Source organism: Helianthus annuus, chromosome 7, assembly GCF_002127325.2.
Source record: "Helianthus annuus cultivar XRQ/B chromosome 7, HanXRQr2.0-SUNRISE, whole genome shotgun sequence".
Classification (NCBI taxonomy): Eukaryota; Viridiplantae; Streptophyta; class Magnoliopsida; order Asterales; family Asteraceae; genus Helianthus; species Helianthus annuus.
In genome coordinates, this window is record NC_035439.2 from 65,622,187 (window position 1) to 65,637,628 (window position 15,442).

Here is a 15,442-nt window from a genome sequence, read left to right on the forward strand (position 1 = left end):
TTTGAGGGGTATGAAGATGATGGGTATGGTTATGGAGATTATGGTGATCAAGGGGATTTTGGGTATGTTCAGAGTCAATCTCAAGGGATGGCGAGTGTTGGTGGAATGCAACATCAACAACTTATACCACAACATATTCGGCCAAGACCACAAGGGCCACCAATGCCACAACCGATTCCATTGCAACAGGTCCGGCCACAACATGTACACCAACAACCATTTCAAAGACCGCCTCAGCGCCCACCGATGCGACCACAACAGTTTCAACAACCGATCGCACCACAAGGGCAAGTACCAAGACCGAATGGACCGATTATTCCGAGAGGTAGGTATGGTGTGCCACGAAGACATCTTAGAGAACAAGCAAGGGGAATAGAGGCACATTTCAGGCCAATCATTACTCAAAACCCTTCACCGGTGGTTATCCCTCACAACAACCAAGGGAGAACTTTTGAAGTAAGAACAAACTCGTTGCAAAGTTTACCGAAGTATAAAGGGTTAGCAACGGAGGAGCCGTATTTCCATCTAGAGGCTTATGACTCAATTTGCAACACTTTTGGGAGTCAAGGTTTTTCGGCCGATGAAGTCAAGTTAGTCTTATTTCAGTTTTCGTTGGAAGAGAAAGCTAAGAAATGGTTCTATACATTACCTTCAGCATCAATTTATACATGGGGGGAGATGCAACAAACCTTTTTGGATGAATTCTACACCGCCCAAAAGACTAATGATGCGCGGAAGGGGTTGAGAAGCTTTCAACAACAACACGGTGAGATGTTCCATGAGGCGTTTGAGCGTTTTAACATGATGATTAAAAACTGCCCTCATCATGGGATTGAGTTATGGGAGTTAATGAACGCTTTTCATGAGGGGTTAAGTGCCGAAGATGCACGGGATTTAATGTCTATCACCGGAGGGACATTTGGAACGAATTATGAGAATGAAGATTGGGAGTTTTTGGAGAGTATGGCAACTACATCAAAAAGGAAAGCCCAAGCTTCGAGGAGAGCTCGACCGACAACTAACCGACCACAAGTGCATGCCATAGATGAAGGTAATGTTCAAAGTACTAACCAAATTTATAATGTATGGCTTTGGGAGGATTTGATCACATCCTCAATCAACATCCGCAAAAAGCTTTTATCTCAAACCCCAAATTTCTTTTTGTATTTTTTTCTTTTTATATTTTTTTTATGTTTTTTTTCATTTTGAACACAACACCACCAACCAACCAAACCCAACAATCAATCATATGATCAATCACCACCCATCCTCCCACCATAATCAACATAAACCAACAAATATATATACAAACTATACAAGAGAGAAAATACCACCTGATCAATAATAACGCGGTCCTGGGGGCCCAAAAATGGACGACATCATATCGTTCCATTCTCCAAACCCGAACGAGCCGCTACTGCTTCCCTCTTGTTGTTGTGGTCCCTCTTGCCTTCTTGGATCAAGCCACTGAGAATGGTGGAGTTGTGGAGTCGGATACGAAACACTGCCATCATACGGTGGCAATGAGGCATAATCCACATGTTGTGGATCCTCAACCACCGGCCTCCCAGCATGCCAGTCCGCATGCATCCGCCTCATCTGATCATCGTGATATCGGTTATTCATTTCCACCTCCTGCGAATATGCGTGGGTTCGGTGCCATAATTCATTGCGGTCGAAGCTATGTTTAAGCGCCCGCTCAATACTAGCGCTATTTCGCGTGCCTTGATCAAATAACGACCTCTCCGAACCCGACCAAGTATCAAAGATGGCCGCCGGCGGGCGTTGGCTCTCGATCACCTCCTGCATTGAACCACTATAAGCCCACCCCGGCTCATATGGTTGCTGCGCATAGTCGTAAAATGTGCCACCATGACCACCATGAAAAACCCCAAAACCAACATTTGCACCACCCGTTGGCTCGTCTGCGTAATCATCATCCCCACTCGGAACTAACTCTACATCACTCTCAGGTTCATCCGGTTCTCCCGGCATCAATTCCCTTGCACCTAATTTCAACGCCCTCCACCGTTGACCCTCCGATTTCAGCTTGTGATAACGTTCAGACGAGGTGTATGTCCAAACGTTTCCCAACCTATCCAAAGTAAAAGGCATGTGCCTTTTCGTTAAACCCCGGTCTTCCGATGTGAGTGCCTTTTGTTGCTTCATTAAACCCGTTATGATGCGACAGTACGGGACAATGTCTCTCCCGTATTTGTTCCGACATATCCGCTACCTGATTATGCATCATTTGTGGATATGTCGGAACAAATACGGGAGAGACATTGTCCCGTACTGTCGCATCATAACGGGTTTAATGAAGCAACAAAAGGCACTCACATCGGAAGACCGGGGTTTAACGAAAAGGCACATGCCTTTTACTTTGGATAGGTTGGGAAACGTTTGGACATACACCTCGTCTGAACGTTATCACAAGCTGAAATCGGAGGGTCAACGGTGGAGGGCGTTGAAATTAGGTGCAAGGGAATTGATGCCGGGAGAACCGGATGAACCTGAGAGTGATGTAGAGTTAGTTCCGAGTGGGGATGATGATTACGCAGACGAGCCAACGGGTGGTGCAAATGTTGGTTTTGGGGTTTTTCATGGTGGTCATGGTGGCACATTTTACGACTATGCGCAGCAACCATATGAGCCGGGGTGGGCTTATAGTGGTTCAATGCAGGAGGTGATCGAGAGCCAACGCCCGCCGGCGGCCATCTTTGATACTTGGTCGGGTTCGGAGAGGTCGTTATTTGATCAAGGCACGCGAAATAGCGCTAGTATTGAGCGGGCGCTTAAACATAGCTTCGACCGCAATGAATTATGGCACCGAACCCACGCATATTCGCAGGAGGTGGAAATGAATAACCGATATCACGATGATCAGATGAGGCGGATGCATGCGGACTGGCATGCTGGGAGGCCGGTGGTTGAGGATCCACAACATGTGGATTATGCCTCATTGCCACCGTATGATGGCAGTGTTTCGTATCCGACTCCACAACTCCACCATTCTCAGTGGCTTGATCCAAGAAGGCAAGAGGGACCACAACAACAAGAGGGAAGCAGTAGCGGCTCGTTCGGGTTTGGAGAATGGAACGATATGATGTCGTCCATTTTTGGGCCCCCAGGACCGCGTTATTATTGATCAGGTGGTATTTTCTCTCTTGTATAGTTTGTATATATATTTGTTGGTTTATGTTGATTATGGTGGGAGGATGGGTGGTGATTGATCATATGATTGATTGTTGGGTTTGGTTGGTTGGTGGTGTTGTGTTCAAAATGAAAAAAAAAACATAAAAAAAAATATAAAAAGAAAAAAATACAAAAAGAAATTTGGGGTTTGAGATAAAAGCTTTTTGCGGATGTTGATTGAGGATGTGATCAAATCCTCCCAAAGCCATACATTGGGGACAATGTATCCCAAGTGTGGGGATGGGGGGAATTTTTCGAAGATTTTTGAAAAATTTTAAGCCGAGCAAAACAATATGAAATCTTGTCGCCCTAATTTATCCCCAAGTCAATGCACCGGCAACCCTTATTACCCTTTTCATTCTTGGTGAGAGTTGTAGCCACACATGTATATAAATAATCTTTAATGAGAGTGGCTACGGGTGGGGGTGCGTTAGAACTTGTGCTTGAATGCAATTTGAATCCTTGTTAGACATGAATGTAGAAAGGATAAGGGCATTAGGTAGCCTCGTCGGTTGTGTGAGTGAGTGTGGGATTTGGGGGGTTGGACCTCATAAATTATATATATGAGCATGGTAGTGAGAGGGGTGGGGGTTTGGTCATTTAGTTGCCCAATTTTGTGCCTAAAGCCTATCATTTGTTTCCCCTAGCTACTTACTTGAAAATGTACCCAAATTTGACCCGGTCTTATAGCATTAGTGATATAATTAGTAGATTATGAGTTTGAAATAGTTATGGTTAATGTATTATGATTGAAAAAAAAAAAAAAAAACAATGAAAAGAAAAAATGAGAAAGAAAAGAAAAAAAAGAAAAAAAAAAGAAGGTTTCATTGTCTTGTATATAGTAGTATGTCTTTGTTAGTTGTTTTGGTAGTTGTAATAAAAAGACCGGGTTGAATTTTCGCTACTCATATATATTCCATTTCCTACCCATACACCTAGCCACGTTACAACCTTTAAGCCCCTTTGATTTGCATTCATGTTTGACCCGTTATAGGAGTATAGTTGATTCAGGTACAAGCTTATGATTGCGCAACCACCCGTTTGCCTAGTGTGTGTCTAGCTTATCTTTGCTAGTTTCCACTTGTAGCCGAGAGGAGAGAAATTGTGAGGGGTGTATTGCTTGGGGCATTAAAAAGGGGGTTGGTAAAGAAATTGCATGATTTGTTTGGCTGATTTGATCACTTGTCTTGAAACTATATTGATGAGTTGCTTGGGACAAGCAACGGGTAAGTGTGGGGATGTGACGGGTGGTCCTTTGGACAACCCTTAAGTGTGATAAAACATGAATTAATCCTCCATTTAGCCGTGTAATTATCTTGAATTAGATAACTACGATGCTTATGTTTCAGGTACAAATTAGGAGATAAGCGATGGATAAAAAGGCAGCTTATGGAAGATTTGGTGAAAACGGGTCGAGAGAAGAACACAAGACAAAACAAAGAAGTGAAGGCTGCTTGGTACCGTAAATTACGGTATCACCGTAATTTACGGTGACCCATTTTCTCAATTCTGCTGCACCGTAAATCAGACTCATCTCACCGTAACACTTTGATGGCCACCGTAAATTACGGTGGAGCCGTAATTTACGGTGGAACCTGAACGTGAAATGTGTAACTGCCACAATATAGTCGTTTTTGGGGTGTCTTTTGGTATTATCTCATCATTGACGGTTCTTGGAGACTTTGGGAGCGAATTTGGAGTACTTGCTTGGTTTGTGAACGATTCTAAACATTCGGTTTGTGTTTTTAATTCGTATGAACACTAGATTAATGTTGATGATGATTCACCGAGCCATGTCCAGCTAAACTCTTCGGTGATCATCCTAGGTGAATGTTTCTAAGACTTTTGTGTGTTAATTTCTGCATTTCTAGAATGATATTTTGCGTTGCTTGAATGTCATGGTGTGTGTTTGATTGTTTGTAGTGCGTTAATCTATATCACAATTTCTAGTCTTGATCGTACGTTCTTGGTGCCGTTGGCAACCGAGATATCACGGGAAGGGTTAGGGTTGGTTATTGGTTAATAGGTCATCGGGAAACAACCTCGCATTATCTAATCCGAGTACTTTGTTCCCTTTTATCACTTCAATCACACATACACGAGTTATGTCTATGTAACTCTTTCTAGTGAAATTGCACACAATTGTTTAAAGAAACTGAAACCTAGGGTGATCATTGTTCTCTCCTAATTGTTTACAACCTACTTTGATTTGAATTAGTCCTTAATTTAGTTTTATAAAACAACAATCCACAATCTTGAATTTTAATTTTCTGCAATTTAGTTTAATTTTAGTATAAATACAAAGCTACACAATCAACACATTTTCCACATACTCCCTGAGTTCGATACCCTACTACCACTAACTACAGTTGTTTAGGGATTAAATTTGCGTGACCCACGACATCACGTCACTATGCTGTCACTGCCCAAGCTAACCAGGCAGCTCCCAACCAACCTGCTCAGCCTCCAGCAAAGAAGCCCTATTCAGGGAATGCACCTTTGTGCAATAGATGCAACAGTCACCATCAGCCGCAACATCAGTGCCGTTTCTGTACTAACTGTGGGAAGTTAGGTCATCTTGCCGATGTTTGCCGGTTTGCTCAAAATCGCGCAGTGCGGAACCCGGCTCAAAAATTTGCTCAGCCTCCTGCTCAGCAACAGGGTCAAGCTGCACGACCACACTACCCACCGGGTGCTTGTTATAACTGTGGGGATCTGACCCACTACAGAAATCGGTGCCCAAGGCTTGCCAACCAGAATCAGAATGCCAATCAGAATCAGGCTCAGGCTCGAGGTCGAGTCTTCAACATGAACGCACAAGAGGCACAAGCTGATGATAATGTGGTGAACGGTACGTTCTTTATTAATAATCAGCCAGCATCTGTTCTTTTTGATTCGGGTGCCGATAAGAGTTTTGTGTCGTTATCTTTTGAACCATTGCTTCGAGTGTCTAGAACGAAACTAGGTAAACCATTGACAGTAGAAGTGGCGAGCGGTGAATCCATTGTTCTTGATTCTGTTCTCCGCAATTGCCAGTTGAACCTTAACAACCATCTTTTCCCCATTGACCTCACGCCTATGCAACTTGGAAGCTTCGACGTTATTGTGGGTATGGATTGGTTAGCCAAGCATCATGCAGAGATAGTTTGTTTTGAGAAGATCATTCGCATGCCGCTTTCGTCAGGTGAGATCCTACAGGTTCATGGTGAGAAACCTGCTGGTGGTCTCAAACTCATGTCTTGTTTTAAAGCTCGGAAGTATCTACGGAAGAACTATGTGGCCTTTTTGGCACATGTGGTAGCAGATAAGGGCAAAGGTAAATCTATTCAAGACATTCCTGTTGTTCGGGATTACTCTGAAGTATTCCCTGAAGATTTACCTGGTCTACCTCCAGCACGCCAAGTCAAGTTCCGTATTGATCTCGTACCTGGTGCAAATCCCATTGCCAGAGCTCCATATCGTCTTGCACCGTCTGAGATGCAAGAATTGTCTAAGCAGCTTCAGGAACTCTCTGACAAAGGTTTTATCCATCCTAGCTTTTCACCTTGGGGTGCTCCCGTTATTTTTGTCAAGAAGAAGGATGGATCTTTTAGGATGTGTATCGATTATCGTGAGCTTAACAAGCTTACCATCAAGAATCAATATCCCCTACCTCGCATTGATGATCTCTTTGATCAATTGCAAGGTGCTTCTTATTTTTCAAAGATTGATCTGCGATCTGGATATCATCAACTCCGTGTGCATGAAGAAGATATTCCCAAGACAGCGTTCCGTACTCGTTATGGGCATTATGAGTTCACAGTCATGCCATTCGGTTTGACTAATGCTCCTGCTGTTTTCATGGACTTAATGAATAGGGTCTGTAAACCTTATTTGGATCAGTTCGTCATTGTTTTTATTGACGACATTTTGATATGTTCTAAGACGCGAGCTGATCATGAGCAACATCTTCGTCTTACTTTGGAACTCCTAAAGAAAGAGCAACTTTTTACCAAATTCTCCAAGTGTGAATTCTGGCTTAAAGAAGTTCAATTCTTAGGACATATTGTCAACGAACAAGGTATTCATGTAGATCCCTCCAAGATCAGTGCGATTAGGGATTGGGATACGCCTACTACCCCTACTGAAGTTCGTTCTTTTCTTGGTCTTGCGGGTTATTATCGCCGCTTCATTGAAAATTTCTCGAAGATTGCAGTTCCTCTAACTGCTCTAACTCAGAAGAACAAGCCATTTGATTGGGGATTCAAGCAAGAGGAAGCGTTTCTGACTTTGAAACAAAAACTTTGCGACGCGCCTGTCCTAACCTTGCCTGAGGGCAATGATGATTTCGTCGTTTATTGCGATGCATCTAAATTAGGTCTTGGCTGCGTCCTGATGCAAAGAAACAAAGTCATAGCATACGCATCGAGGCAGTTAAAGATACATGAGAAGAACTACACCACTCATGATCTTGAGTTGGGTGCAGTTGTCTTCGCTCTTAAGATTTGGAGACACTATTTGTACGGTACAAAATGTGTGGTTTTCACAGACCACAAAAGTCTTCAGCATATCTTCAATCAGAAAGAACTCAACATGAGGCAACGACGTTGGGTGGAGCTTGTAAACGACTATGACTGCGAGATTCGCTACCATCCTGGTAAGGCGAATGTCGTAGCCGATGCTTTGAGTTGCAAGGGACGTACTAAGCTTCATTGTGTTCGTGTCCAATCTGTTATCCAAGCTCAATCCGATATCCAAGCACGTATTTCTCAGGCACAACAATCTTGTGTTTCACAAGGTTTGATGGATAAGGAATTTCCTTATCACATAACACCTGCTCTTGAACTGAAGGACAATGGATCGTATTACTTCATGGACCGCTTATGGGTCCCAAGCCAAGATAATCTTCGTACCTTGCTGATGGATGAAGCCCATAAGTCTCGTTATTCTATTCATCCTGGCTCAGATAAGATGTATAAGGATCTTCGTATTCAGTATTGGTGGCCTGGTATGAAGAAAGACATTGCCTTATACGTATCAAAATGCCTTACTTGTCTTAAGGTTAAGGCTAAACATCAGCGTCCTTCTGGTTTATTGTAGCAACCAGAGATCCCAGTTTGGAAATGGGAAAACATTACTATGGATCTCATTACTAAACTCCCGCGCACAAAGAAAGGTCACGATGCCATCTGGGTAGTTGTTGATCGTCTTACTAAGTCAGCACATTTCTTGCCAATCCGTGAGGATTTTTCGGCTGACAAACTTGCTTAAATCTACGTGGATGAAATCGTAGCTCGACATGGTGTTCCTTTGAACATCATTTCTGACAGAGATGCTCGTTTCACTTCTCATTTTTGGAGAACCATGCAATCTGCTATGGGGTCCCAACTTAATCTGAGCACAGCTTATCATCCACAAACGGATGGTCAATCTGAAAGAACAATCCAGACACTGGAGGATATGCTTAGAGCTTGTGTGATCGATTTTGGTGGTAGTTGGGATTGACATCTTCCGTTGATTGAATTCTCCTACAACAACAGTTATCACTCCAGCATCAACATGGCTCCTTTCGAGGCTCTCTATGGTCGAAAATGTTGTTCACCAGTCTGCTAGAATGAGATCGGTGAGGCTCAGCTTACTAGACCTACCCTCATTTTAGAGACAACAGATAAGGTAAAGAAAGTTCGTGATAACCTTCAGACAGCTAGAAGCCGTCAAAAGAGTTACGCGGACCTAAAACGCAAGCCCTTGGATTTTCAAGTTGGTGATCGTGTATTACTTAAGGTCTCACCTTGGAAAGGTGTGATCAGATTTGGAAAGAAAGGAAAACTTGCACCTAGATACGTTGGACCATTCAAGATCGTCGAAAGAATCGGTAAGGTAGCCTACAGACTTGAGTTACCTCCTGAACTTGGAAATGTTCATCCAACCTTTCACGTGTCCAATCTTAAGAGGTGTTTAGCTGATGAGAACCTCCACATACCGCTTGACGAAATTCGTGTTGATAAAACACTGAAATTTGTTGAGAAACCAGTGGAAATCATGGAACGTGAAGTCAAGTGGCTTAAATGCAAGCGCATTCCTTTGGTCAAGGTTTGCTGGGAATCTAAACGTGGACCCGAGTTTACTTGGGAATGTGAAGATCAAATGAAGGCGAAATATCCACATCTTTTTCCACGAGTTTCCTCTAAATAAAATTTCGGGACGAAATTTCCACAAGTAGGGGAGACTGTAACATTTGTGCTCGAAATCATTATGAACAGTTCAATTATCAATAAAACAATGTTATTTGATCCCAATGTTTGTTTGGTTGTGTTTTACATTTTTCATGTTTTGACTTTTGTTCAATTTTAAACTCTACATCGCTTTCTGGAGAATTATACGCAAACTGGTGCGTAAACGTACTCAGTTTAATGCGACAAATACTCCGGAACATCAAAATATACTTAACATACCTTAAATAACCTTTACATAACTTAGAAATAAGTTTTGAAGGCTTTGGTATGGCAAAAACAAGTTAATTCGCTTACAGGGACTAAACCTGACAAACTGCGAAAGTATGACGATTCGTACTAAAACAGACATTCCGGAACATGTCCATAAGTTAAACATACCATAAACATCCTTTACAAAGCTTAGAAATAGGCTTTGAGGTGTTCAGTGTGCTAAAATAAACTTTTGGATCATTCAGGGACTAAAAGTGTCAAAAAGTGCTTAAGTTTGCACTTTCGCGCATAACTTACGTTCTGAATACATCTGGACATCCAAAAATTTATGTAAGCATCCTTATATTATGCCTTAGTGTTTGTCATGAGAAAAATCCATTCGTCGCGCAATTTGGATCATTTTTCGCGCTTATGCGCATTCCGTCGTATTTAAGCGAACATCGTGATCGTACGGCCAAACGAACCAACTTCCGACATATTTTTGAGCATGTTTCATGTCCACAATGTTTAGGCATCATTTTAGGGCCTTAAAGTTGGCTTTACGGGCCTTAGAAGTGTCGGAAATGGCTTAAATATTCAACAGGGACTAAAACTGTCATTTCTGAAACTTTGTGCTGATCAGACATGGCCAGGCGGCCCGCCTGAGTTTTGCCTATATGCTGACGCGGGCCGCGTGAGCCCTGCAGATGCAGAAACTCGTTTTTTTGTTCATTTTGGCCTTTCAATCACTCCAAAGGGCAATGCCCTTTCACAACCTCTGGAGTTAGGGTCACCATATGATACCACAACTTCTTGACAAGTGTACGCATGAGATCGTGGCACGATATTCAAGAAACGATCCTAACGGTCTTGCTTTTCCTATAAATACCCCCCCCCCCCATTTGTGTTAAAACCCACAAAACTGATCAAAGAGCTCTAAGTTGTTGCTATTGCTTCATACCTGAGCTCCTGGATCAAGTTTAGCTTTCAGGGACCCTTCGTAAGTGTTCTTTCGTTCTTTTAATCGCTTTCTAGTGCTAAAGTCAAACTTTGTTTGACTTTTCGCGTTGACCAGCTTATGGTCAACACGAAGTTCGTTGGAACTTCATAACGTGAGCGTGATCACGATAGTTATAGTCCGTAGTGACTATACCTACTGATTACCACGTTATCTAGGCTCAGTGACGAGTCGTAGTTTCGGCCAAAATGCGCATTCTTGTGTATTTTGTAACCAAACTACTCGTGGGTATTAAAATCGTTTGTTTTGATACCAAACCTGTTTTCTAAACTTAGTTAAGCATGTTCTAAGATGCTTAGCTCGTCACTTTTAGTATAGTGCTTATATAGGGTCGTAAGGTAAGCGATCTAAACAATCGCTTATACTTTCGAACCCGACTCATTTGGTCGATCTTTAGGATCCGACAAAACACTTTAGGTGGCCATAGTTGTATAGGGAATAACCTTCCGAGGTTATACCTTATGGTCACGATGTTAGGCGTTCCAAACGCGTTCTACGCGAACGACGCGCTAAGGTAGCATAAACTACCTAAACGGGTCGTAATGGGTCGTAAGCACTTTGGTTAGGTTTCATTTTAGTATGAAGGCTTTGTTAAACCATATTACACGAGTCTCTATACTCGTTTGGTTTACGAACCCTCATTCTATCCAATCTTCCGATTTTGGTCCGGTATATTTGTCACACCCCCAAAATCCACCTGCGGAGTATCACCGCTTGGGAGCGTGACTGACCAGGATCAAGCCACCAATCATATTGATCATGTAATTAATATATAAAAGTAAATGCCATTCAACCACCAATATGATAGGTGTTCCAAAACATAAGTATGTTATCACTGTTTAGCGGAAGCGCATAAGTAAAACCCAACATAATAAAATATGAAGTGTCATAAGGTGTTTAACGAAACATTAACGATCCGTGCCCACAACGACCAGCTCCTCCCTGTGCAAGCTCCATGTATCTAACGACCTGCAAGGCATGTAACAGAGGATCAACAACTAGTTGAGTGAGTTCACAGAAAGTAAATGCGTAATAGTAAGTTCGTTTGTAACATGTGGCTCTACTGGGCCGATAGTACGTTCTATTGGTGGGGGCTTCCCATGTTGTATATCCACTAGACTATTCGTAACCATAAGTGTTCTTCACAACCGAGAAAAGTAGTACGTACAAGCATTACGTAGGTTTTACGTAAGAATCCTTCTTTACCCGAGGACAGTGGTACGCGTGGGGTTTACGTAGGTTTTACGTAAGTGTCCTTCCTGACTCCGGAAGACAGTAGCATTTTATTGTTTACGTAGGTTTTACGTAAGTGTCCTTCCTGACTCCGGAAGACAGTAGCATATTCCTGTTTACGTAGGTTTTACGTAAGTGTCCTGCTTAACCCGAGGACCATGGTAGATAGTCTAGTAATCGTGTAAGTACGCGTAATTGTTCAATTCCATCATTCAACCCATTCCCTATCCCCGGGAATCCCATGCCTTAGTAAGAGTGTGAACTCACCTTGGTTTGCTCGGTATGTTATTGCTTCTAGGGTTAATTAATGTTTAAGTCCGTTACTCACGACCTATGGTACATTGCACATAAATTCGGGATAAGTGTTTACATTCTATTAGGGTTTACGAGTCTTTGATGTTCAAACAGTAACTTACAGTATCATATCACACAGTAACATGCAGTTATTGTATCATACAGTATACAGGGTTTGGGACTTAGCATCGTAGTAAACTCAGACAATTCATCAACAAAAGTCGGATCATTCACTAAGCATCAAGTTCAGTCTAGGTTATCAGGCATAAAAGTCGGACTAGGTTATCAAGTATAAAAGTCGAACTAGCATAACAAACTAACTCAGACAACACATCACACTTATGAAATTCGGACATATGAGTATAACTTGTAAGAAATTCGGAACCGAATGCACATTTGTAAAGAAATTCGGACACGATAAACATCATTCAAACATCGGACATATGCCACATATTAAAAATCGGACCATGCTCAACATTCATTAAAGTCGGACCTTGTGTCCAACATTACAAAAACTCAGACCTAGGGTCCTCACAAGAAGTTCGGACCCCTTGTTTAATAGAAAAGTCGGACAAGAAGAGGTTCCCCTTAAAACTCGGACCATGGGGCTTCCCCCCTTAAAAGGTCGGACAAGGGACTTGTCCCCTTAAAACTCGGACACCCCCTCCCCCACATGAAAAACTCGGACCCCCATAAGCTTTGTTCACCCTTTAAAGTTCGGACCTTGTGAGACAAGGCAAAAGCTCGGACAAGGGAGCATAAGAAAATTCGGACAACCTTGCATCAAATAAAAGTCGGACCACTTATCTTAATGAGAGTTCGGACCATTATCACAAGCCTTATAAAAGTTCTGACAAACAAAAATCAAAACATGCGAGCATTCTACTTTCATTGTAACAGTTACGTTTTTGTTTTCACGATCAGGAAACCCTAATTCATACTTTCACAGTGCAGAATCGAATCAATCATCAATAGTTTTGACATATCATACATCTAAATCATCAGGCAATTGATTACATAGCAACCATATTCATTTCTCAATAATCAGAACAAATCAAATAGCACAGAATATCATATGAAGAACTAGGGTTTTGACATGAATCAATCAATCAACGATTAACAACAACCAATGATTAAATAATTACCTTGGATTGATTCTAGACAGAAAGAGGAAATCAAGAGTGATGAAGAACTTGTGCCAATGATGAAGGTGATGATTGCCAGAGAAGATCAGAGAAGTGGAAGTACGTGTTTTGGTTGTGTGTGGTGATTAGTGAATGATTAGGGTTAAGAATGATTAGGATTTCACTAATTACTCTATACATCCCCAAGTATTAACTTTTACATAAGTACACCATCTCAAAATAATTCACAGTTTCACCACCAAGTTCATACATTTGACAAATCTTTCATAAGTAACACATAACCATGCTCAAATACAATATACTTAACTGAATCAAAACGTTACAGTTTCACAGCAAACTAATTGTGCAAGTAAACAACTAAACAAACAATGAACGTGCAATAAATGTGAAAATGGAATCTTGGAAACTCGAGTTGTCACATTATCCCCAACTTGAAAGAAATTTCGTCCCGAAATTTAGCATGCGGTTACTGAGGAAGCTAGGTAAGTTGTATCGTTTACTGGTTTTCCTGGGGTGTCACATCATCCCCCCGTTGATTTGGAATTTCGTCCCGAAATTCTGTAGTAGTAGCTTCAGCCTCAGTAGTGGTTGCACGATTTTCGAATAACTGGGGATACTTGAGTTCCATTTGATCCTCTCGTTCCCAGGTATACTCTAGGCCACGACGGGAGTTCCAACGAACTCGTACAAGAGGTATTCTAGTGTTCTTGAGGACCTTGACATCCCGGTCTGTGATTTCAACTGGTTCCTCGACGATGCAACCGCTCGTCGATAGTGAGTTCCTTAAAAGGAACTATGAGGGTCTCTTCTGACAGACACTTCTTCAGATTCGACACGTGGAATACGTTGTGAACTGCACCGAGTTCAGCTGGTAGGTTTAGTCTGTAGGCTACCTTGCCTATTCTTTCAGTGATTTTGAACGGTCCAACATACCGTGGATTTAACTTGCCTCGTTTACCAAAACGAACCACACCCTTCCAGGGTGAGACTTTGAGTAGCACTCGATCCCCAACTTGAAATTCGAGTGGTTTTCTGCGTTTATCAGCGTAGCTTTTCTGGCGATCACGAGCTGCCGCCATGTGTTGTCGTATCTGTGCAATTCGTTCAGTAGAATCAACTACCATTTCTGGACCTGTGATTTGACTATCCCCCACCTCTGCCCAACAGAGAGGTGACCGGCATTTACGTCCGTACAATGCCTCGAATGGAGCGGCTTGAATGCTGGTGTGGTAACTGTTATTGTACGAGAACTCCACTAAAGGGAGGTGCTTTTCCCAGCTGTTGCCGAAGTCAATAACACATGCCCGAAGCATGTCTTCTAGGGTTTGAATCGTGCGCTCAGACTGCCCATCCGTCTGAGGGTGGTAAGCTGTGCTCATGTCTAATCGAGAGCCAAAAGCTTTGTGCATTGCTTGCCATAGTTCTGAAGTGAATCGTGCATCCCGATCCAAAATAATAGAGGTTGGCACTCCGTGCCTCGAAACAACTTCTTTCAAGTAGACGTCTGCTAGAGTAGAGAACTTATCCGTTTCTTTGATAGCCAAGAAATGAGCAGACTTTGTGAGTCGATCTACGATCACCCAAATAGTATCATTTCCACACTGGCATCTAGGCAGACCAGTAACAAAATCCATGGAAATTTCTTCCCATTTCCACTGTGGTATCTTTGGTTGCTGAAGTAGGCCTGAGGGTTTCTGGTATTCTGTCTTGACTCTCGCACAAGTCAAACATTTGCCGACGTAAGTTGCAATGTGGGCCTTCATGCTAGGGCCACCAATATGTAGTTCTGATGTCGTGATACATTTTATCCGCACCTGGATGTACCGAGTAGCGAGACTTGTGAGCTTCATCCATCACAAGTTCTCGTAAACCGCCATATAGTGGGACCCAGATACGCCCTGTTACATAGTAGGCGCCATCTTCCCTTTGTTCTAATCGTTGCCTTGAGCCGCGTAAGGCTTCAGCCCTGACGTTTTCTGGTTTCAATGCTTCCACCTGAGCATCTCGTATCTGTGCAGAAAGATCAGACTGAATAGTAAGTTGCAAAGCTCGTACACGCCTAGGTAAAGTATCCTTTCGACTGAGAGCGTCAGCCACAACATTGGCTTTGCCTGGATGGTACTTGATGGCACATTCGTAATCATTAAGCAGTT

General features: G+C 42.5%; 1 non-coding gene across 1 annotated transcript; it reads right to left on the bottom strand.

The window, feature by feature from the left end:
• Positions 1-727: 727 nt before the first annotated feature.
• On the bottom strand, positions 728-833 carry LOC118480754. Its single transcript, XR_004863731.1, has one exon. It is a non-coding gene; the product is annotated as a small nucleolar RNA R71 (small nucleolar RNA).
• Between the last annotated feature and the right edge of the window lie 14,609 nt (positions 834-15,442).